This window comes from Gorilla gorilla, chromosome 12 (assembly GCF_029281585.2).
Source record: "Gorilla gorilla gorilla isolate KB3781 chromosome 12, NHGRI_mGorGor1-v2.1_pri, whole genome shotgun sequence".
NCBI classification, from domain to species: Eukaryota; Metazoa; Chordata; class Mammalia; order Primates; family Hominidae; genus Gorilla; species Gorilla gorilla.
Window position 1 is genome coordinate 76,189,397 of NC_073236.2, and position 24,851 is coordinate 76,214,247.

The 24,851-nt window shown below is 36.7% G+C and overlaps 1 protein-coding gene across 13 annotated transcripts in view; it reads left to right on the forward strand.

Annotated features, from left to right (window-relative positions):
* WDPCP (WD repeat containing planar cell polarity effector) overlaps positions 1-24,851 on the forward strand; it is a 482,654-nt gene that overhangs the window by 1,571 nt on the left and 456,232 nt on the right. The gene's annotated exons all lie outside the window — the stretch shown is intronic.

The following is a 24,851-nucleotide window of genomic DNA, read 5'->3' on the forward strand; positions in this document are numbered from 1 at the left end:
AATGCTACTTTTAATGTCAAAAACTCTCAAATTTATGTGTCTAGTCCTGAATTAGTAGGTGTGCATTATTCTCAAACCTAGGTTCTCTGAGTTTTACTTTTTACTCTGAGCAGTTACGAAAAATTTCTCCCATTATCCTCCTAAATGAATTCTTCTACTAGCTGCTAACAGAAAGATTTTTCCATGTTGTTGTCCTTAAAAATATCATGATTTTACCTAATGTAAATGACGAGTTAATGGGTGCAGTACACCAACATGGCATGTATACGTACATATGTAACAAACTTGCACGTTGTGCACATGTACCCTAGAACTTAAAGTATAACAAAACAATCTCATGATTTTTGACCTTGATTTACAGTGAATTTTACAAGGGAGACTTTTTATAACCAGAATTCTCACTGCAGTCCTATAGCAGGACAGGACATTCCCATACTCCAAGAAGGCCACAAACATGTAAGCCCCCGTATTCCCCTCCAGTCCAGATACACAGAATTGAAGTCACCTGTGTGGTAGTTCATGGGCCTTGTTCTGTTTATCGCTAGTTGCCCTTGTAAATCAGGTTAAGGAGCATATTAGCACTGCTTATAAGTTACTTTTCTCAGGTAATATAATACACTGCAAGAGAAGATGTTTGGTAAGGTGGGTATATCAGCACATTTCCAATTATACTAATAAGATTGTCTGTGTTCTCTTCCTTTTGAACCGTCTTTGGTAATAGCTAATGTCAACTAGCACAATATGTCATTGCACTTTCATTGTGAGTTTGAATCTCCAGGTGGTTTGTGAATGTGTTGCAGACATTCATTTTTTGTTAAGGCAACAAACAGAGCATTAAACTGTTATGCTATATTTGGAGATATGCTTAACATTTTTTTTGCCCAGCCTCGCGTTATTTAGTAAGGTAATATTTAATTCAAATTGTAGAAAATGTTTGAAATACCATTCTAACAACATCCAGCAAAGATATTAAAGGATCATTAAGTTTCAAATCCCTGAAATAGAATGTTGGCTCTTGATACCCAAGGCACTTTGGAACTCACAAGATCTTATGCTTTTTTATAGTATGCAATTATTTAACCGCAGCTAGGCGTGGTGGCTCACACTTGTAATCTCAGCACTTTGAGAGGCTAAGGCCGGAGGACTGCTTGAGTCTAAGAGTTTGAGACCAGCCTGGGCAATATACTGAGACCTTGTCTCTACAAAAAATTTTTAAAAAATTAGCTGAGTGTGGTGTTGTGCACCTGTAGTCCCAGCTCCTCAAGAGGCTGAGGTGGGAGGGTTGCTTGAGCCCAGTAAGCAGAGGTTGCACTGGCATCACTGCACCCCAGCCTGGGCAACAAAGGGAGATCCTGTCTCAAAAAAAAAAAAAATTATTTAACCTCATATTAATTTCATCTCTAGCATATATAAAATTGTTATAGATCTAGTTAAAACTCATTCATCTTAATGTTTTCTTTAATGAAGTTCTATTACACTTTTAAGCTATTTTATAACAATTTTGTTATAATCTGGTTCCTTTTTGTTGAAAGTAACAATGTAATATTTAGAGAGTACTGTAATGTAAAGATGCCTTTACATTGCTGTCTGTCTAAGTAGCTACATTTTTAGAAATATGTACTTTACCATAGGATCATGAAATTAGTAAACAGCCATGTTAGATAATGGAGTGTGATTGAAAATAGGATTATTTATAAAGCAAGATTAAGACTTGTGAAATAAATCAGAGACCAAATTATTACAAATATTTTTTAAAGGAAAGATTGCAGAGCTAAATAGTTGACCTTAGCTGAAAAAAAAAAAACTTTGGCTTTTTACCCTTTTTAAAATTTAAGTGTAATGCTAGATATCTTGGAAATTATTTGGTTGGCTTAAGTGACATGCAGGACATTTTTGAAAGTATTCTCAAGTAATTTCTAAAATGAATATGTAGTATTTTAAAAATAATTATTACATTCACTTTAGTGAATCTTAAACATAGTAATTCCAAATTTAGTTATGGCAAAAATAAAAGTGCTTGTAATTTAATTTAAAACTGTAGTCTCAATGAGAACCACTTTATTACTATGTCTTATAATTTTATACATACACAATTTGTACACATTTTAAACTATAACATCTGACTAGAATTTTCAGGAATGGTGAAATACAGGATATTTTAATAGGATAAAAGTTTTAATCATGATCATTATGTAGTCAAGTTGCTTTGACTGGTCAAGTGGTAGAATTGAGTGGAATAATTTGCTAGGACCTCCTCTTTTAACTTTAGTTAAACAAGATAAAACATTATTCATCAGGATTCTGTTTGATAATTACATGTTTCCAGAAGTATGAGCTACCTAACCTTGAGTTTTTTTCAAGTGAAAGGAGCAGAATTTTTGGTCTTTACTACCTAGCTGTGTGACCTTGAACAAGTTTCCTGGTCTCTATAAATCTTCATTTATTAATAAAATGAGGCTAATAACACAGAGTGATCATTATATCTGGAAACATAATGTAGCAATTCCATTCCTTTACATACCCATTTAAATCAAGAGATGTAGAAGATGTTCATAAGCACTGTTTCTAAGAGCACAGCTCTAGAAATTACCCATATGGCCATCAATAGGAAAATGTAAAAATATATTGAAAATGAATAGAACATAGCTACACACCAACATGGATTCATTGAAATCCATTGGATTGATTGAAAATGATTTCATTTTCATTGGATTCATTGAAAATGAATATAGCTACATACCAACATGGATGAGCATCAAAAATACAATGTTAATTGAAAAAAGCAAACCATATAATAATATATACATTATGATTTAATTTTTATAAAAATTAAAAATTTGCAACAAATACTGTTGTTCAGGATTTCATACCCATCTGGTAAAACCATAAATAAGAGCAGAGGAATGATTAACTCAGAATTCAGGATAGTGGTTGCTTGGGGAGGAGAGTAGGAGATGGGGTACTGGGGTCTTCAAAATATTAGTAATCTAATTCTTTTTAAGCTGTGTTAGTATTTGGGTATTTATTCATTCATTTATTTATTTTGAGGCCATCTCACTCTGTTTCCCAGGCTGGAGTGCAGTGGTATGATCATGTCACTGTAGCCGTGATTTCCTGGGCTCAAGTGATCCTCCTGCCTTGGCCACCCAAAGTGCTGGTATTATAGGCATGAACCACTGCACATAGCCTGGTTTTATTTTTTGTTTTAGTTTAAGACATACATATACCTCTGACCACTCTTTTTTTTTTCTTATTCTTTTTTGAGATGTGGTCTTGCTAGGTTGCTGAGGCTGGTCTAGAATGCCTGGGCTTGAATGATCCTCCTGCCTCAGCCTCCCAGGTAGCTGGGACTACAGGCACTGACCACTCATATGTATCCTATTTTATATGAAACATGGTGACTTAGAACTTTATCTTTTATTATTGAACAACAAATGTGAGAGAGAATACAGTCACTCATGACACTAGTACCCTAAAATAACTATGTACATTTTTCAAAATTTCTTTCTTTTTTTTTTTTTGAAACGGAGTCTTGCTCTGTCGCCAGGCTGGAGTGCAGTGGCGCAATCTTGGCTCACTGCAAGCTCCACTTCCTGGGTTCAAGCAATTCTTCTGCCTCAGCCTCCCGAGTAGCTGGGACTACAGGCACGTGCCACCACACCCAGCTAATTTTTGTATTTTTAGTGGAGATGGGTTTTCACCATGTTGGTCAGATGATCTCCATCTCTTGACTTCGTGATCCACCCGCCTGGCCTCCCAAAGTGCTTGGATTACAGGCATGAGCCACCGTGCTCTGCCAGGTTTTCAAAATTTCAAGGTTAAATTTAAATGACGTCTTGCTATTTGTCTTCAATTTGTCCCATTTGTTCTCTGTTCTCTCTTCTTTTCTTCCTTCTTTTTGATGAATTGAAATTTTTTACAATTCCATTTTATCTCCTTTATTGGCTTATTGACAGTAACTTTATTTTAGTGACTGTTGTAGGGTTTATAGCATACATCCTTTTATCATAGTGTATTTTCAAGTGATATTATACCATTTCATATATAAAAACCTGCCAATAATTTACTTCCATTTCTCCCTTTCTGACCGCTTTACTTTTACATGTTATGAGCCCCATACAACATCATCGTTATTTTTGCTTAGTCAATTATTTTTAAAAGAGATTTAAATAGTGAGAAAATATCTTAAATATTCATCAATATGGTTACTATTTTCAGTCTTTTAATTTCTTTTTATAGATCTGTATTTCTAATATAGTATGATTTTTCTTCTGTCTAATGTAGTTCCTTTTTAAAAATGTTTCTTGTGGTTAGGATTGGCTACTGAAAAATTCTCTCAGCTTTTGTATGTGTGGAAAAATGTTTGTTTGAAAGATATTTTCACCGGATATAGAGTTCTAGACTGATAGTTTTTTCTTTCAGTACTTTGAAGATCTTGATCCACTGTTTTTTTTCATTTGCCTTGTTTCTGATTAAAAATCTGCTATCATCTTTATCTTTCTGTATTTGTACTTAAGTGTCTGTTTTTCTCTGGCTGCTTTTAACATTTTTCTCTTTATTACTGGTTTTGAGTAATTTCATTATGATGTGCCTTGCAAGTGTAGTCTTTTTCATGTTTCTTGTGCTTGGGGTTCATGGAGCTTCTTGGATCCGTAGGTTTATAGTTTTCAATGAATTTGGGGAAATTTTGACCTTGTTTCTTGAAATACTTTTTTCTGTCTGCTCTTCGATTCTTGCGCTGTTTTGGGGATGACAGTTATATGTATTGTGAGCCGACTGAAATTGTCTCACGGCTCACTGATGCTCTGTTTATTTTTAAAATTATCTTTTCTTTCTAGGTTTCATTTTGTAAAGTTTCTGTTGCTAGGTTTTCAAGGACACCAGTTTTTTATTTTGCAATGTCTAATATGCTATTCATTCTATCCAGTATATTTTTTATTTCACGTATTGTTTTTATGTGTAGAAGTTGGATATGGGTCTTTTAAAAAATATCTTTCATGTCTACTACATTTGTTTAACATGTGGAATACAGTTATAATCATTGTTTTAATATTCTAGTCTCCAGGTTATAACATGGCTGCCAGTCCTGAGTTGGTTTTAGTTAATTTTTATTTCCATTATGGGCCATATTTTTATGCTTCTTTGGAAGTCTGGTAATTTTTTTTATTAAATGTCAGATTGCGAATATTACATTTCTTTTTTTTTTTTTTTTTTTTAAGATAGGGTTTTGCTGTATTGCCCAGGCTAGAGCTAGTGGCCAGTGCAGCCTCAACCTCCTAGGCTCAAGCAATCCTCCATCCTCAGCTCTCAAATAGCTGGGCCTACAGGTGTGCACCACCATACCTGGCTAATTTCTTGTAGTTTTTTGCAGATACAGGGTTTTGCCATGTTTCCAAGGCTGGTCTCGAACTCTAGGACTCAAACGATCCACCCGTCTCAGCCTCCCAAAGTGCTGGGATTATAGGCCTGAGCCACCATGCCCAGCCTGAATGATTTTATCTTTCTATAAATAACTTTGAGCTTTATTCTGTGATGCAATTAAATTATTTGAAATTAGTTTAATTCTTTCAAAACTTGCTTTTAAGATTTATTAAATATTAGTCAGATCTGAGTATTGCTCAGCTACTAGGGCTAATAATTTCCTACTCCTGAGCCAAGACTTTTCTGTGTACTCTACCCAATGACTGTGAATCACAAAGTTTTTCTGTCGGGCTGGTGAGAACAGGCACTATTCCCAGCCTGATATGAGTGCCAAGCACTGTTATCTGTAATCATTTCTAGTTGCTCTTTCTCCAGCCTCATGGTTTTATCATATGCATGTGCTGTCAGTACTCAGCTGAATTCTCAAGGGGAACCCTCTGAAATTCTCTGGAGTTCTCTCTGTATGATTCTCCCTCCCCAGGGAACTAACTACCTTGTCTTCTCCAGTTTTTCAGTTCTGTCTGCTCAACTCAAGTTTGCCGGGCTACTCCTGGTTTCCCCTTCCTTGCACTGTACATTCTCTCACACAAAGACATATGGAAATATGTCTTATGGAACTAAGCTCTAACACAGCTTTGTATGCCTTCTACGTTGGTTTTTAGTTCCTACTTTTTGGTGAAGAGAAGTGCTCTCTCTTACAAGCTCAGCTATTTTTTTTAGTCTTTTATTTTGAAATAATTTCAAATTTACTGAAGAGTTGTAAGAATAGTAAAAAGAACTTCTAAGGCCCCCTCAGTTAGATTTACCTTTTAAACATGTTGTCACATTTGTTTTATCACATGTTCCCACCACACTGTCCCCTTGATTTTTTCTGAATCATTCGAGAGTAACTTGCAGACAATGTGTCCTTTTATATTCCTATATTCTTCAGTGAGTATATTCCAAGAACAAGGCATTCTTTTGCTTAACCACTATACAGTTAAGAAACTTAACATTGATGTGTACAAGTATCTAATATACTCTCCTGTTGACATGCTGCCAGTTGTCTCAGTAATGTCCCATAATGTTTTTCCCCTCATACAGGATTGTGCATTTAATTTAGATGTCATATCTCTTTAATCTCCTGTAATCTGGAACAGTTTATCGGCCCTCTTTGTCTTTCATGACATTGACATTTCTGAAGAGTATAGGCTAGTTTTTTGGAGACCATCCCTCAATTTGGGTTTGTTTGATGGTTTTTTGTGGTTAAATTCAGGCTTGCATTTTTGGGAGGAAGATTACATAGGTGATGTTGTGGCCTTATCAGGGCATTAAATCAGTATGTCTTATTTATGATGTTGATTTTAATCATTTGGTTAAGGTATTCACCAGATTTCTTTACTATAAAATTACTATTTCTTCCCCTTGTAATTAATAATCAGTGGGGACATACGTTGAGACTACATTAATATCCTATTTCTCACCAAACTTTTACTCATAGTTTTAGCACTTATTGATTATTTTTGCCTGAATCAATTATTACTATGGTTGTAAAATAATTTTCAAAGTCTGTCATTTTTTCACCACCTAGTAAATGGCATTCTACTGTAAGTTTGAGTTTTTCCTTCTCATCTGCCTTTGTTTGCTGCTCCTACATATAACAAATACTACAGACTGAGTGATTTATAAAGAATAGGAGTTTATTTGGCTCATAGTCCTGGAGGCTTGGAAGTCCAAGAGTGTGGCATTGGCTTCTTGTGAGGGTCATCTCATGGCAGAAGTCACCACATGGCAAGCAAGTGTGAGAGACAGAGAGAGGAAGGGGGCTGAACATATCAGGGGCCCGCTCCCACAATAATTAACCCATTCTCCTGATAGCAACATTAACCAGTTTATGAGGACAGAACCCTCATGACCTAATCACCTCTTAAAAGTCCCCACCTTTTAATACTATTACAATAGCATCAAATTTCAACATGAGGTTTGGTGTAGACATCCAAACTAGCATTATCTATCTTGTCTGTCTGTCTGTCTATCTATCTGTGTATCTACCTACCTGCCTACCTACCTATCTCATCTATCTACTCCATTTGGATTCATGACTTCTCATTTTATTCAGTGGATTGCATCAGTACGAAAGGCTTTGTTTTTCTTTCAGTGATTGTTGATGATTTTTTCTTTTTCTTTTTCTTTTTTTTGAGATGGAGTCTAGCTCTGTTGCCCAGGCTGGAGTGCAATGGAGTGATGTTGACTCACCACAACCTCTGCCTCCTGGGTTCAAGTGATTCTCCTGCCTCAGCCTCCTGAGTAGCTGGGATTACAGGTGTGTGCCACCACACCCAGCTATGTTTTGTACTTTTAGTAGAGATAGGGTTTCACCATGTTGGCCAGGCTGGTCTCAAACTCCTGACCTCCAGTGATCCACCCACCTTGGCCTCCCCAAGTGCTGGGATTACAGGCATGAACCACTGCGCCCAACCAGTTGATGACTTTTTTCTAATTTGGCATGACTTAATAAGAGGAAATGAGCTAAACATCAAGACAGATGATCTTTGATTTAGCATCTTTTATTTAACACTTATTTACTGGCCTCCAGACTGTGTGAGGTGCCCATTCCTAGTCCACTCAGGTTTATGTGTGGGGCACAGTTGGAGAAGAATTATGTTTAGAGCACACATGATCTTCTATTTAGCACTTTTAGTGAAAAGTGATATAAGATGCCCTTTCAGTTATTTTCTGGAGAACGTAAGGAACAGAGACCACCTCAGATGCTTTGTCATAGGATGCTATAGTGTAAGGATATGCATGATAATAAGAAGAGACAAATCTTGGCCACTTAGGAAGACCTCAGGGGAACCCAGGGAAAGTCAAACTGTGAGATTCCAATCCTATTCTCTCCTCTCCTAAATAGGAACAAATAGGGCCATTATTTGAGCCTCATTAAGAATAAGTGAATCTCATGGAGAATAGAATCGATAGGCCATTCTAGAATCTCAAAAAGTTATGGGTTGTGTGTTACCTGTCCTAGCTTCAGCAGTCCACAGATCTTAATTCTAGTGTTTTATCAATAACCTAACTTAACTTTTAAAATCTTTCTGCTTTTCTTCTTGCTCTTAATTGTCTGGGTGTCCATAGTTCCTTAGAGAGACAGAGGTAGATTGGCCTGGGAGTTCATCGCTGCTGTTGTTTTGGCAGAGCTTCCCCTCCTAAGTTTCCCGTTGTACTTACCAACCTCCAGGCTATGTCAGGTGCCCATTCCCAGTCCACTCAGGTGAGGGCACAGTTGGAGAGGAATCATGATGTTTAGAACACATATTTCTTTTCATGGAATATCTTGTGGCTCCCCTTGTGGTAGGGTTGGTGGAAAGTGCAGTTTTCATAAGTTGCTACTATAGATATAATTGGCAATATGGATTTGCATCCTGTTCTTCATCCTAAAGACAGAGTCCTACTCAGAGCTGTGCTCTGTCTGTAGGTAATATAAGCTAAGTGGTTTACTTTTTGAGTTATTTTCGGGATACTAATATGGTGAGATTTATTTAAATTTATTTTAAATAATGATAATGCTGAAAATTGGTATAAAACTGGGACAAGGATTTCCAGTAATTTGATACCTTGTATTATTCACTAAAATTGTTATGAAACCATGACTGTTAATTGAGTCTGCCTTATTAATTTGGCCTGATTAAGAGATATAAATATAACACAGTGTATTTTTTTTAACTTTTTTGTTATTACCGCATCATTTAGTATTTCCTTAAAAGAGCTATTCAGTATTTCTGTGAACATCTGTGTAGATTGTTTGCAGTTAACATTTTCCAGAAGCCAAAACTAGACTTCCCACAATGTATAATTTACCTTTGAAGATTTCCTGTGTTGGGTATCACTTGTTCATGTGTTCTTGTTATTTAATATGAATGAAATATTAATAACTAATTGTTTAAAGTGCAGTATTTAAGTTAGTTCCATGTATAATTAAAAAATTTAAATACATTAACATTTCACAACATAGTCTATGACTGGGATTAGGACTGTTTGTGTTTGCTGTTCAAATATTCAGTATAATATTTGATATTTGGATAAACTGCTATTTTTCATATCAAGTATATTTGTTTAAAATTTTAGAGGGGATATACCAGGGAGCTTGGAAAATTTGTATTTGACATAAAATTATTTGATTATTTTCAGATATTAAAAATGTAGAACAGTTTTTGGCAATCTCACAGGCTTACATGACTATTAGATTTTGCAGGTTTGCATCCTTTAATGATATGTTACTTTTTCTGTCTACATAAAATATTTAATTTCTGGGTCATGCTTGAAATGGGATAAAGGAAGGGAAAAATGAGATGAGATGCCTTTTCACTTCTTTTCTAGAGAACATAAAGCTGCTTCATTTCCATTCAGCAAACTCTCCCAAACAATAAACTTTATTTAGAGGAAACATATCTTTAATTTAAGGTACAATACTTTCCATGTACATTGTGTGAATTGTTAAGGGTGTTGACAGTTAAAAAGCTGTCTGACTGAACCAATTATTTACAACAAGCCCAGGCCAGCCAGAACTACTTTGGGAAGGGATATAGACTTACTAATATAAGGCAAGATTACTCTAGAGACATGAAGTCTGGGTTTTGGCTTCAGGAAATATCACTTTGGAAATTACACTTTAGGTCAGATTAAATATAAAAAGTTGAAATATGCATCTAAAATGAATTAAGTTACCATATTGACTAGAACTTCTTGATTGCAAAGGGATCTTTAAAAAGCATTTTTATTACTGTTATTTGAAATTACATTCAGAATGTTTGAAACTGCATTGTGGAACTACCTTATAGTGAAGACTTCAAAAGAACATGGTCTTTTCTGGCTATGAAAATCTGATTTTATTATTAAGTTGCCTGTGAGAAACCTGTTAATGATGGATATTTATATATCATTTATGATATAATTAGAAGTATATATTTGGTCTCTGCCGCTGGTTCCTGGCACACAACAACCCAAACCCTTGGAATCTCTAAAGTGATAAGTGTTTTTTGTATGCTAGTGAGATGACTGGTAGCTGGAGGGTCCTGGATAGCCTCAGGATTGGGGGGCTGGTTGCCAGAGGAGCCAACTGTGATTAGAGGGTTGGCTCTTTCAGCTGAACCCCACAACCTCTAGAAGCTGAAGGTTGGATAGATTCTTTCATGACTATTGATCTAATCAATCATGCCTACATAAATAAACCTCCATAAACCCCGAAAAGGACAGGGTTCAGAGAGCTTCTGGATAGTTGAACAGCTGGCGGTGCCTGCAGAGTGGCATGCCCAAAGAGGACATGGCACTCTGTGCCCCTTCCCACATGCCTTGCCTTATGCATTTCTTCCATCTGGCTGTTCATCTGTATCCTTTGTAGTAACCTTTATGATAAATGGATAAGTATAAGTAAAGTGTTTCTCTGAGTTCTGGGATCCACACTAGCAAATTAATTGAACCCAAAAAGGGGTTCATGGGAACCCTGATATATAGCCAGTTGGTCAGATGTGCAGGTCACAACATGGGGTTTGTGATTGGCATCCGAAGTGGGGGGTGGGGGACAGTCTTGTGGGACTGAGTCGTTACCTGTGGGATCCGATGTTGTCTCTAGGTAGATAATGTCAGAATTGACTTAAATTATAGGACAACGCATTTGGTATCTGCTAGAGAATTGCTTATAGTGTGCAGAGAAATGCACATACATCTGGTATGAGAAATGTGTTGAGTGGTGTGTGAGGGTAGGAAAAACACTTTGGTTTGTCCTGTCTCTATACTGTGTCTAATTGAAAAAATAAAATTACTTAACTGTGTGCCTGTAAAAAGGAAATAAACTCTTAATGCCAAATTATGAATTGTGCTCTCATTGTATTAAAATAGTTTACAACTAGATGAAGAGTTAAAATGCCAGAATTAGTCTAGGATTCATGTTATTTACTGGATTCATATTCTAAATAATATAAATTATCTCCCATTTAAATATTGGCACAGTTATTTTCTATATTGTCTATTATATACATACACACACGTGTTTTTATATACTGAATGCTGTATACTTTATATGTGTCTCTATATTGTATAGTAAATAAGACATTTTTAGTAGTATACAGTATACTGTATAGTAAATAAGATATATTTAGTAGTATACAGTATATATACTGTATAGTAAATATCTTTGGTAGTATACCGTATATATACTATAGTAAATATCTTTAGTTATATAGTATATATACTCTATATACTATATACTGTATATATACTCTATATACTATATACTGTATATATACTGTATGTACTATATATTGTATATATACTGTACATACAGTATGCATACCGTATATACTATATATACTGTATGTATACTGTATATATACCATATATACTATATATACTGTATGTATACTGTATATATACCGTATATACTATATATACACTGTGTATATACTGTATATACTATATATACACTGTGTATATACTGTATATACACTGTGTATATACTGTATATACACAGTGTATATACAGTATATACACAGTGTATATACTGTATATACACAGTGTATATACTGTATATACACAGTGTATATACTGTATGTACACTGTGTATATACTGTATATACTGTACATACACTGTGTATATACTGTATATACTGTATATACTATATATACCATATATACTGTGTATATATGTACATACTATATATACATACTATATATGTGTATATAATATGTATTATGTATAGAGAGACATACTATCTATAGTAGAGAACAATACATTTCTAGACTATTTCTATTATGTAACATAGAGAAATAATCATTGTATTGATCCCAAGTCTGTTTTGTTATAGTAGTTGTCCCCTAGGCAGCCCTCCTTTGCCATGTTTTTCAAGGTTGCATTACAGAATTATTGATGACAGATATGTATGTTGTCTTTCTATTTTAACCCTCTACCAAGCGGGCCATTTTTAAAGGATAAGGTTAAAAAGTGAATATGATCATGATTCTCAAAAAAATATAAAATGATAATTTGTCAAAGATTATATTTAACTCAATAATGATATTATTGCCAGTTGAAGTACCATATATTGAATGCAAAACTGGCAAAACTGATGAATATCCACTGAGCAATAATCAGTTCCATTTTACAGGACATAATTTGCATTTCTATGGACAGGAATTATTTGTATTATTATCAGTTTTCTACAACTTTTCTCTCTACAGAGTTGTAGCATGGCCTAGTCTATGACAGACAAATGGACAAGCTAGCCAAAACACTCACTGAATTTCAGTCTTTTACATTTTTTTTTCTTATTGTTCAATACTGGTACCCCTGGTACTTCATATTAGCTTGATTTTAGTAGCTTCAGTAGAGTAATTGATTCATGTCTACCCATGTTTTTAATTTATTCATGTCTACCCAAGATGGAAATTCTGTGAGGGTAGGCACCTTAAAATGCATGAATCTATAAATGAATAAAATGATGTTCTTGGTATAAAAGCACAAATTGATTGGTTAAAAACTGTGTCCTGATTCAGAAAGTAGAAGAAAATAGGGATTTTCTAAATCTAATCTTATTTCAGTTGCTATCGGGGGAAATTCAGCCAGATATCGGGTAAAATTCACCCCCGATATTTCACGTAGGTTCTTTTCTATCTTCCCTAAGTGTCGGCCAGTCTGAGAAATAAAGGGACAGAGTACAAAAGAGAGAAATGTTAAAGCTGGGTGTCCGGGGGAGACATCACGTGTCGGCAGCTTCCGTGATGCCCCCTGAGCTGTAAAACCAGCAGGTTTTTATTAGTGATTTTCAAAAGGGGAGGGAGTGTATGAATAGGGTGTGGGTCACAGATATCACATGCTTCACAAGGTAATAGAATATCACAAGGCAAATGGAGGCAGGGTAAGATCACAGGACCACAGGACCAGGGTGAAATTAAAATTGCTAATGAAGTTTCGGGCACGCATTGTCATTGATAACATCTTATCAGGAGACAGGGTTTAAGAGCAGACAACCAGTCTGACCAAAATTTATTAGGCGGGAATTTCCTCATCCTAATAAGCCTGGGAGTACTACGGGAGACTGGGGCTTATTTTATCCCTACTGCTTTGACCATAAAAGACGGCCGCCCCCTGAAGCGGCCATTTTTGAGGCCTACCCTCAGGGACGCATTCTCTGTCTCAGGGATGTTCCTTGCTGAGAAAAAGAATTCAGTGGTATTTCTCCCATTTGCTTTTGAAAGAAGAGGAATATGGCTCTGTTCCACCTGGCTCACTGGCAGTCAGAGTTTAAGGTTATCTTTCTTGTGTCCTGAACATTGCTGTTATCCTGTTCTTTTTTCAAGGTGCCCAGATTTCATATTGTTCAAACACACATGCTCTACAAACAATTTGTGCAGTTAACGCAATCATCACAGGGTCCTGAGGCCGCATACATCCTCCTCAGCTTACGAAGATGATGGGATTAAGAGATTAAAGTAAAGACAGGCGTAGGAAATCACAAGGATATTGATTGGGGAAGTGATAAGTGTCCATGAAATCTTCACAATTTATGGTCAGAGATTGCAGTAAAGACAGGCATAAGAAATTATTAAAGTATTAATTTGGGGAACTAATAAATGTCCATGAAATCTTCACAATCCACATTCTTCTGCCATGGCTTCAGCCGGTCCTTCTGTTCAGGGTCCCTGACTTCCCACAACAAGTTGCAATGAGGGAGCCAGTTATATAAAGGAATCCAGCAACGAATCCTTTTTTTTTTTTTTTTTTTGAGGCAGGTCTTGCTCTGTTGCTCAGGCTAAAGTTCAGTGGCATGATCATGGCTCACTGCAGCCTCTACTTCCTGGGCTCAAGTGATCCTGGTCTCAGTCTCTTGAGTAGCTAGGAGTACAGGCACATGCCACCAGCCAATTAAAAAATTATTTTTTTTAAGAGACAGGGTCTTGCTATTTTGCCCGGGCTGCTCTCAGACTCTTGGCCCCAGTCAATCCTCCTGCCTTGGCCTCCAAAAGTTCTGGGATTATAGGTGTGAGCCACTATGCCTGGCCAATGAATACTTTTGAAGAGCAGAAATCCTCTTCTAACTAAAGTTATTTCTTGCCTTATGTGTTTTAAAAATGAGAACTTTGTATATCAGATTTTAAGTTGGGCATAACTTTTCACTCCAAAATAATTAGAAGCATTGAACCAAGGAAAAAACAAGCATGACAAGTTATTTTTACAAATTTCTCATATTGCATGATTTTGCCCTCTTTACTCTCTTGCTAGTGATTTATGCTGTCCAAGTTTTTTTTTTTTTTTTTTTGTTTGAGACAGAGTCTCACTCTGTCACCCAGCTGGAGTACAGTGGTTCAATCTGGGCTCACTGCAACCTCCACCTCCCAGGTTCAAGCGATTCTCCTGCCTCAGCCTCCTGAGTAGCTGGGATTACAGGCGCCCGCCACCATGCCCGGCTAACTTTTGTATTTTTAGTAGAGATGGGGTTTTGCCATGTTGACCAGGCTGGTCTCAAGCTCCTGACCTCAGGTGATCCGCCCACCTAGGCCTCCCAAAGTCCTGGGATTATAGGCATGAGCCACCATGCCCGGCCTACTGTCCAATTTATAATTAATAACAACATATTAGAAATAACTTACAGCTGGATACCCTTTTTATCTGGGGCAAATACTACACATGATAAGGTAGTTTCTACCTATCTACTCCTGGCAGTTAGACTGAGCCAATCAGATAGTTCTGCCCAGAGAGCTTACTCTTAAGGAAACAATTGGTGTTAGATTAGTTAGATTAGATGAAGTAGCTGTGGAATAGTTGTGAGTCTAGCAGTATGGTGGTAGGGAGTGAGGAAAAGTATTCAGTGGGTTAAGGGATATGGGACTGGAATACACGATATAGGATTTTTGCCATTCCTTGCCTCCTTTGGTTTCCTCTGGAGCCTGATTATCTATACGTCCACTGCTTCTGTGATTTGCCTGATTTCTTTGCAGTAATTTTCCTTTCTGTTAAAGTTTACTGGAGTTGGTTTCTGTTGTTTTAAACAAAGCGAGAAGAAGAAAAAACCAAGTACATGATTATGTGTCTGGGCAGATGATCATTATCAAGTTTACATGGGAGAGAGTAAAATATATATAAAATATATGTGGGAAAAATAGAAACAGTGCTGAAATAATTAGGTTGCTGAATTATAACCCAGTAGACTACATGAATTAATTTATGGTATGATACGAATAACTATGAATATATCATGTTGAAGCATTGTAGTTCATCTTTTGCCTGATGGTCATGTGTCCAAGAATGTTTGAATATTTAAAACTTTTCTGGCATCTTAAAATACGAGCCACTTCTAGTAATGGTGGAGTAGGTCATATTGAACTAATCCTTTTACAGAAAACCATGATAAATTCTGGACAAAATACAGAAAACCCACAACTCTCTGAAGGCACTGGAGAGTGACCATAGCAGACATAAACTGAGAGGAAGTCTATACTTGGAAAGAGGGAGTATCACCGAATAAACAAAAATGAGGTTTTGTTGCCAGCAGACCTTCACTGCAAGAAATGCTAAAGGAAATTCTTCAGGCTGAAAGGAAATGATACCAGATGGAAACTTGGATCTGAGGAATGGAGAACTCCAGAAATGGTAAGTATATGGGTAAATATATTTATTTCTCTCAATTAAAAAAATGACTAAGTTTAAAAATTATAACATTCTTCTGTGAGGTTTGTGGCATATGTAAATATAGTACACTGATTTATTTTACACATGAGGAAAGTGACACATGGTAATGTTAAATAATTTACCCAGACCGGGCGCGGTGGCTTATGCCTGTAATCCCAGCACTTTGGGAGGCCGAGGCAGGCGAATCACGAGGTCAGGAGATTGAGACCATCCTGGCTAACACGGTGAAACCCTGTCTCTACTAAAAAAAAAATACCAAAAATTAGCTGGACCTAGTGGCACGCACCTGTAGTCCCAGCTATTCAGGAGGCTGAGGCAGGAGAATCGCTTGAACCAAGAGGCAGAGGTTGCAGTGAGCTGAGATCACGCCACTGCACTCCAGCCTGGGTGACAGAATGAGACTCCACCTCAAAAAAAAAAGAAAAGAAAAATTTACCCAAAGTTTCATAAAGTGTAAGTGGCAGAGCAAGGATTTGAACACAGTGTGTCTAACTTCAGAGTTTATGCTCCAAGCTACTATATTATACCACCTCAGAAAATGAAAACTGAATTAAACTTCATGACTAGCATATGGCAAATAAAATACAATATATGAATAAACTAAAGTATTTGTCAAAAATATGAAATATGAGAAACATTTAATTCCCATCTCTAGTGTACTTGGCATTCTGTTTTTCCTACATATAATATATACATTTCAATTTCTCCCCTGTAAACATGATAATGATCATCTACCTAGATGTATCCCTGTGGTTAATCCCTAGGGCAGGTAATACCTATCCCAAGTTCATCATCCCTTGGCTTTATTTTGTCACTTAGCCCTTCCTTTGCACTCACAACCCCTATTTTAATATGTCTGACTGGAAAACAAGAGCCGACAGCCTAGAGTAGGAAAGCTAAGGGAAAAGTTGATGAGGTGAAGGTTAAGGGGAGGATAGAAAAATCAGGCTATTCTTTGGTGGGTAAGGACATAAACATCCATCAAGTTCATAAAAATTCTCTGCGTTTTGTCCAGTTTGAGAATGCATGATAATACATATGTTTTCAGACCTTTTTTAAGTAGCAAAGAACCCTTTTTCCAAGTTAAATATTTCATTTTATTGCAGTGTATAAAACAAATATATTGTTTACACGGGTGTTTTTGTACTTTTACATTTATAAATATTTGCATCAAGTTAATGGGATTAGCCATTTTTTGAAAAAGGCCAAATTTGAAAATGAGAGTTGTGGATGTCAGTTGTGATCTTAGTCTCAGCACCCAGTTATTTCTGTAGTTTTAGTGAATAAGTATTGAGATAAGTGGTGAAAATGGCCCTACTAACAGAAGCAGGGAGCCAGTCATTCAACCACATCCTTAACCCCTTTTCTTGAGCTGTCTTTTGTGATTTTAACTATATATAGGTACTCGGGGTTCAAAGCATATGAGAGAGTCTGAAGGTGTTTTAAAACTACCCATTGGGGTACTTTCAATGCTATATATAGTCAGATAGTCCTTTCTGAGGGCTTCTAAGTAAACTGAAAATATGCTTGCTAGCCCCATCTACCAGGATACAGCAAATTTCATGTAGGTGGGGAATTTGGGGGGAAACAGTTATCAACACACTGTTAACTGGCTACTTGATTCTGCATGTCAGTGGTAGCTCTGACCCACTGAGCCCTTGCCCACATGAGTTAGCAAATGTTTGTGAGGAAATTGAGTACAGGCTCCCAGCACTAAAGCTATAGAAGGAAGAAAGCCAGGTGTTCAATATCAGGTAGGATAGCGCTTATAATCTTTGGACCTTCCCATCTTTTTTTTGACATGACATTGCTTCCTTGGGCTTTCCCATTCTGCTGGATCTTTCTTTTTTGCATTGGTGACATAGTATAGCTTTAGCTAGATATATGTGAAACAACATATAACATATATAAGGCCAAAGGAAAAAAAAATACATGTACCTGCTCTCCAGCTTAAGAAATAGAACATTAACAGTGCTTTTGAACCACCTACAGATCCCTTCCCAATTGCATTCTTCTTTTTCCTCACCAGTGATAACCATTGTCTCAAGTTTTTAGTTAATTATTCTCTTGGTTTTCTTCATAGACTTTTCATTTATATTCTAAATAGAAGGTTTCATTTTGATCATTTTTGAATTTTATAGAAATTAGCGTTTTTCTGCAGCTTGTTTCTTTGTTCAACATTGTTTTTGAGAGTCATCTATGTTGTTTTCTACCTTATACTTTGTTCTCCATTTTCCATTTAATGACATTTAGGTTGTTTCCAGTTTTTAACTATTTCTAACATTGGTACTGTAAAAAATAAAGTAGAGATTCCTCTTCAAAGACTTTCCTCCCCATTTAATTAGGAATAAATAGTAACTTCTCTTAGAAGCAAAATTTATTCAAAGACCTGTGCTAACATTCTTAAATATCTGCTAGCCGTGATAAAGAAATCAATGTACTTTATGTTGTTAGCTCTCACAATTTAGCCTAAATATTTGCCCTGGCATGCTTATACTGGTCCAAGCAAGCATTAGGTCATAGCCTGTTTCTCTTCCTTATTTGAAGGTGTTTTTACCTTTCTTAGCATTCCACAAGTTACTTCCTCCTTCCTTTGTTCTCCTCTGCCTTTGCCTCTTTTAACAAGTTCTAAGTTGCTAGCCAGTCAGGACAAATACAAAATGTGAGGTCCCATTCCAGCCAATGGAAACTGGACACAGCAGTAGGGTGGACGCGTCAGGTTATAAATGACCCTGTCTCCTTTGTTTGGTGTACTCTCGTGGCAAAACTGCTGGTGAGTATACCCTTTCTGCAGGAAGTAAAAATGGCCTTGCTGAGTAAATTAAATTTATGTTCAAGTGCTATTTCTTTACAGCACTGGGAAACAAGCGTTTCAAACAGTACTATGTGCACTTTTATAAATATCTCCCGTTACAAATGAGAGGCTGTTGTGGAATTTTTAGAGCTCTTTAGAGAGAGAGGTTTTTTTTTTTTTTTTTAGGAATTTATTCAGCGTTTATAGTCAGAGACTTCTTCCTTCTTTCTAACCTAAAGTAGTTATATTACCCTTAAACTTGTTTCCTTTTATTCTAGAAGGCATAGTAGTTGAACTAGATTGCTTGGGTTAAAAATTCCCAGCTCTCTCATGTTTGTTTAGTCTAGGGCAAGCTAATTAATCTCTCTGACCTTGTGCCTTCACCTGCAAACAACCTCATATGGCTGTCATAAGGATCATTGAATTAATACATGTAAGTGCCTGAAACATGGCAAACTTTCAGTAAATGTTAGCTCTTATTATTCTTAATCTACCCATAATGGAAGTGGAAAAAGCTGTCATTATCTTTTATGGGATACCCATTTATACACTTAAATTCAGTACTCCTCAACCCTATTCTAAATTCAAAGGCATACTTATTGGATTTTAATTCAAATTATATCAAAATGAGGTATATAAAAAATTATTTATTCAATGAGTTTAATATCTACTGGATGCCTGGCATCATGAAAGGCACTGGCCAAACAATGGTCAACTAAATTGACATGGTTTCTGCCCTTAAGAAACATCAGAGTCTAACAGGAATAAAGATCGAAAAAAATACACAAATATCGAATTTCAAACTGTTATTAGTGCTATGAAAATAAAGAATATGGGCTATGAAGGGGAAAAAAACAAGGGATGTCTACTTTAGAGGGAAGGATTGGGGAAAGCCTCTTTTAGCAACTGATATTTAAACTGTAACTGTAGCTAAGTAGGGAGAAAAGTGCTTCTTACAGAGGGATCAGCATGTGTCCAGCTCCTCAGGTGGGAGAGAGCCTGGCGTACTGGGGGCTCAAGAGAAGCTAGAGAGGCTAGAGCTTAGTGAACAAAGTGGGAGCTGCATGAAGTTAAGTTGAGAGTGTGATATAATGGGAAATGAAATATATACTTGGTCTTTGTTCCTGGTTTTTAGCACATAGCTTCTAAAACACTTGCAATCTCTGCAGTTGATAAGAATGTCTTTTGTATGCTAAGGTGACTGGTGGCTGGGGGTCCCTAGATAGTTTTGGAATGGGGGCTGGTAGCCAGAAAGACCAAGGGAAGGATAGGGTTTGAATTTTCAGCCCCACTCCCTGACCTCTAGGGGAGGGGAGAGGGGCTAGAGGTTGAGTTCAGTCAGCAATGTCCAGAGATTTAATTATTCACACCTATTAATGAAACCTTTAACGCCACTAAATAACAGAGTTCAGAGCTTCTGGGTTGGTGAACACATTGCGGTGCTGGGAGGGTGGCAAGCAAGTAGAAGGCATGGAAGCCCTGGCCTAACCTTTCTCCCCACAACCACACCACCCCCGACCTCAACTCCACCCGACCCCTGCTGCCATTTGCCCTATGCATCTCTTGCATTTGGCTGTTGCTAAGTTGTATTCTTTATGATAAACTGGTAACAGTAAGTAAGGTTCCTTTCTGAGTTCTATGAGCCATTCTAGCAAATTACAGAACCTGAGGAGGGGGTCGTGGGAACCCTTGAATATATAGCTAGTCAGTCATAAGTATCAGCAACAACATGGGACTTGCAACCAATATCTGAAGTGAGGACAGTCTTGTGGGACTGAGCTCTTAAACCTGTAGAGTCTGTTGCTGATTCTGGATATTGTCAGGATTGAACTGAATTGTAAGACATCCAGTTGGTGTCCAGAGAATTGGAGAATTGCTTGGTGTGGAAAACCTCCACACATTTGGTGTCAGAAGTGTGAACCCAGAAAATCTGAGACAGGTCTCAGTTAATTTAGAAAGTTTATTTTGCCAAGGTTGAGGACGCGCCTGTGACACAGCTTCAGGAAGTCCTGACGACATGTGCCCAAAGTGGTCACAGCACAGCTTAGTTTTACACATTTAGGGAGACATGAGACATCAATCAATACAAGAAAGAAGTACATTGGCTCAGTCTGGAAAGGCAGGACAACCTGAAGCAAAGGCAGGACGACTAGAAGCGGGGAGAGCTTCCAGGTCACAGATAGGTGAGACACAAATGGTTACATTCTTTTGAGTTTCTAATTAGCTTTTCCGAAGGACGCAAATCAGATATCCATCTACCTCAGTGAGCAGAGGAGTGACTTTGAATAGAATGAGAGGCAGGTTTGCCCTAAGCAGTTTTCAGCTTGAGTTTTCTTTGGTGATTTTGGGGGACCAAGATATTTTCTTTTCACAGACATATAAAAACAGATCAGAGTGGTACATTCAAGGTCCTGCAAACCAAGTAAAGGGAAATGGATGGGAATTCTTGAAGAATTTGAGGTTGGAGAAGAGAAGGATCCATTTTATATCTTAAAGGATCTGTCTGTAGCATAGAGAAAGTACTGAATATAGATGAGTTAGGAGACTGTAATAGATTGTTGAGGTAGAAGATGATGGTGGCAGTGGATATAAAACTAGACATTCAGAAATATTTAGGATATAGAATAGACAGGACTGGGCGATGGCTATATATGTACCTGCAGATGGTGAGAGAGAGGGAGATGTCAAGGATAAGAGTTTTGACTAATCAATCTCCTTTGCAAAGTTTTAAATTGTGTTGGTGGTTTTTTATTCAACCTGCTCAGGTTTACAACTTTTCTCTTTAGTTATATAACCTATAATATAATTCAGTATTTTTTCAAAAATAGAGGCTTAACTAATGTGGGATTCCAGGTTATATGTGCTGATTTCCTGCTTGCTTTTTAAGATTATCTATCAATATAGTAATTTATTCATTAATTCCTTGAGAATTTACATTTAGCAAGGCATTGGTAAGATACAGTGATTCAGAAGTGAATTGAATGGAAGCACAATGCTCAACCACTGACACCTTATTTTTCTCAGTGACTCCTTGATGTTTTATTATACCATAATTCATATCCTATAGAGTTTAAATATTTCTTTAATTTTCTAAGGTTATTTAAAATACATACTTGTGTATTTTCAAGGTGTATATCTCCAGCTTATTCTCTGTTGGTTCTGACCAACAGTCATCCATACATTTATTCAAACTCTTATTGAAGCGAATTGAATTTTCAGTCTATGTATTCATAACAAATTCATAAGTTTTATAAAAAATAATACATTACTTTTTTTGGTCTTAAAACAATATCCTGCAAGCTTTGAAGGTTGAAAATTTTAAATCTAATAATCTGGGATTTGATAATCATTCTGTGTTCAGCCTTTTCATGACCTTCATGCTTTAGGATAAATCTCGTTTTGCTTTCATCATTCTGGACAGTAGTCTGATCTTTTTAAAAAGTGCAGTTTTGGCCAGGTGCCTTGACTCACGCCTGTAATCCCAGCACCTTTGGAGGCCAAGGCGGCAGATCATGAGGTCAGGAGATCAAGACTATCCTGGCTAATATGGTGAAACACCATCTCTACTAAAAATACAAAAAATTAGCCAGGTATGGTGGCGCGCGCCTGTAATACTGGCAACTCGGGAGGCTAAGGCAGGAGAATTGCTTGAACCTGGGAGGTGGAGGTTGCAGTGAGCCAATATCGTGCCACTGCACTCCAATCTGGGTGACAGAGCAAGACTCTGTCTCAAAAAAAAAAAAAAGTGCAGTTTTAAGCTTTAGTAACATCACAAGTATAAATACTATAGATTTAGAAAGAACATCATTTGAAACTTTATTTACATTTGTTTTATAGTCATTTATTTTTGTTAATTTTGAATAACAAAATTTTAACTTTGATTTTTCATTTCAGTTGATTGAAGATCAGCAAACATTGAAAACAAGTTAATTGTGCTATCTGGTTAGCTGAACTCAAACTCACGATGACAGAAACAAGAAAACTCACTTCCTGTCGAAAGAAGGAGGCTCCCCACAGACATTGAATTAACAACTGGATGAAAACTTCAAGGAAACTGGGTTCATAGTTCACAACAAGCCTAGATCTGGGAGATGCCAGCAAGCAGAAAAACTGTGGCTGAAATTGAGGCAATGTTAGCAGAGCATGCACTGCACATTTGCTGAATTGAATATTCCAAAACCACAGGTTACAGAATTCTAACAGTGAAATTCCGAAGCATACCTAAATGTATAAATGCTACAAGTTAACCAGGCTGAACTTGGCTTCTGTCATCTAATGAAATGAGAAAATGAAATTTCCAAAAATATTCTTGACAAGTTGACCCTTATAATGAAGCACCTTTCCACCTAAGTGACAATGTTTTCTGTCAAAAGTACTTCGTTTTATGTACAGAGAAGCCACCAAAGTTTAGCAACATGAGAATCCCCAAAAGTTAATGTTTGGTGGGCCATTAAGGAATCTTGCATTACCAGCCCCTCATTTTTATTGTGATATAATTCATATACCCTAAAATTCACCCTTTTAAAGTGTACAATTTAATGCTTTTTGGTATACTCAAAAGTTTGCCACCATCGCCACTGTCTTAGCCCATTTTCTGTTGCTAGAACAGAATACCTGAGAGTGGGTAGTTTATAAAGTGAAGAAATTTATCTCTTACAGTTCTGGAGGCTGACAAGCCCAATTTCAACGGGCTGCATGAAGGATGAAGTCCTTCTTGCTGTGTGGCAGAAGGCATCATATGGTGAGAAACAGGGAGTGTGTTTTCCTTCTCTTTTTTAAGGCCACAGTCCTTTTGTACTAGGGATCTACCCTTATGACCTCAATTTAACCTGAATTGCCTCCTAAGAACCTATCTTAAGGGGTACTTTGAAACCATAGCAACCACTATCTAATTGAGAACATTTTTATCAACCCAAAAAGCAATCCTATATGCATTAGTAGTCATTCCCCATTTCTCCCTCCCTGCAGTCCCAGCAAGTAATCTACTCAGTGTCTCTATGGATTTGCCCCATCTACACATTTCATATATATGAAATTATACAATATGTGGCTTTATGTGTCTATTGGCTTTTTCTTTTTGAAGAACCTATAATCAATGATAAATTTTACTTGGCAGTGCTTCAGTATTTTTTCATTTCCATACTACAGTGGTTATTCCATTAAATGATGCTATTTTTCAACAAGCAGAGGACTTGTTATACGTTCCATATGTGGCATTTTCTGGATGACACTTTTTCAGACTAGTGAATTAGTAGTAGAAGAGATTGTCTTGCTTACTGTTCTGTGTCTCACTTGTTCTATTAACATTACAATTTTTTGATGGAGTTATGTTAAAACTGTCGTATATGCATCAAAACCTTGTTCTTTGGATGGTCTTAAGACTAGAATTAGAAATGCAATCCTTTCAATCATTGCACCAGCAGTGGGCTGTATGTATATCTGTCTGTATGTGTGTGTGTATTTGTGTGTATACCTACATATATTTCCTACCTCTGATCTCTGAGAGGACTTAGAAGCAATGACGATCTAGTAGCGGTGAGCACACTAGTGTCCACATCTCTATTTTTAACTATCATTTTCCACTAAAAGAGTTCAGGGCCTCTTAGAGAAATAGCTTGCTGTGCCAGAAAACAATGAAATGTTGAGAGAATGATAAAACCATGTCAGAAGCACACAGGAGCAAGCTTGAAGGAACTCCAGTGGCCAAATCTGGGACATTTTGAATGTCAGAATGAATAATAATACATTTAACTCATTGAGTAAGTTGAAATTCACAAGTACATACATGAAATTTATAAATAAGTTTCAATTGGAAAGCTCTACCTTACAGTATAATACCAACTTATGTAGAAAAATGTTGGAATTAGAAAATCATCTTTGGCAATTCTCATAGTAATAATTTATTTGGGCAGAATCATCAGTGGATTCTGTAACTGGTAGGTGAAATTTTTGTTGGAAATTTTTTATTTTTAAAAA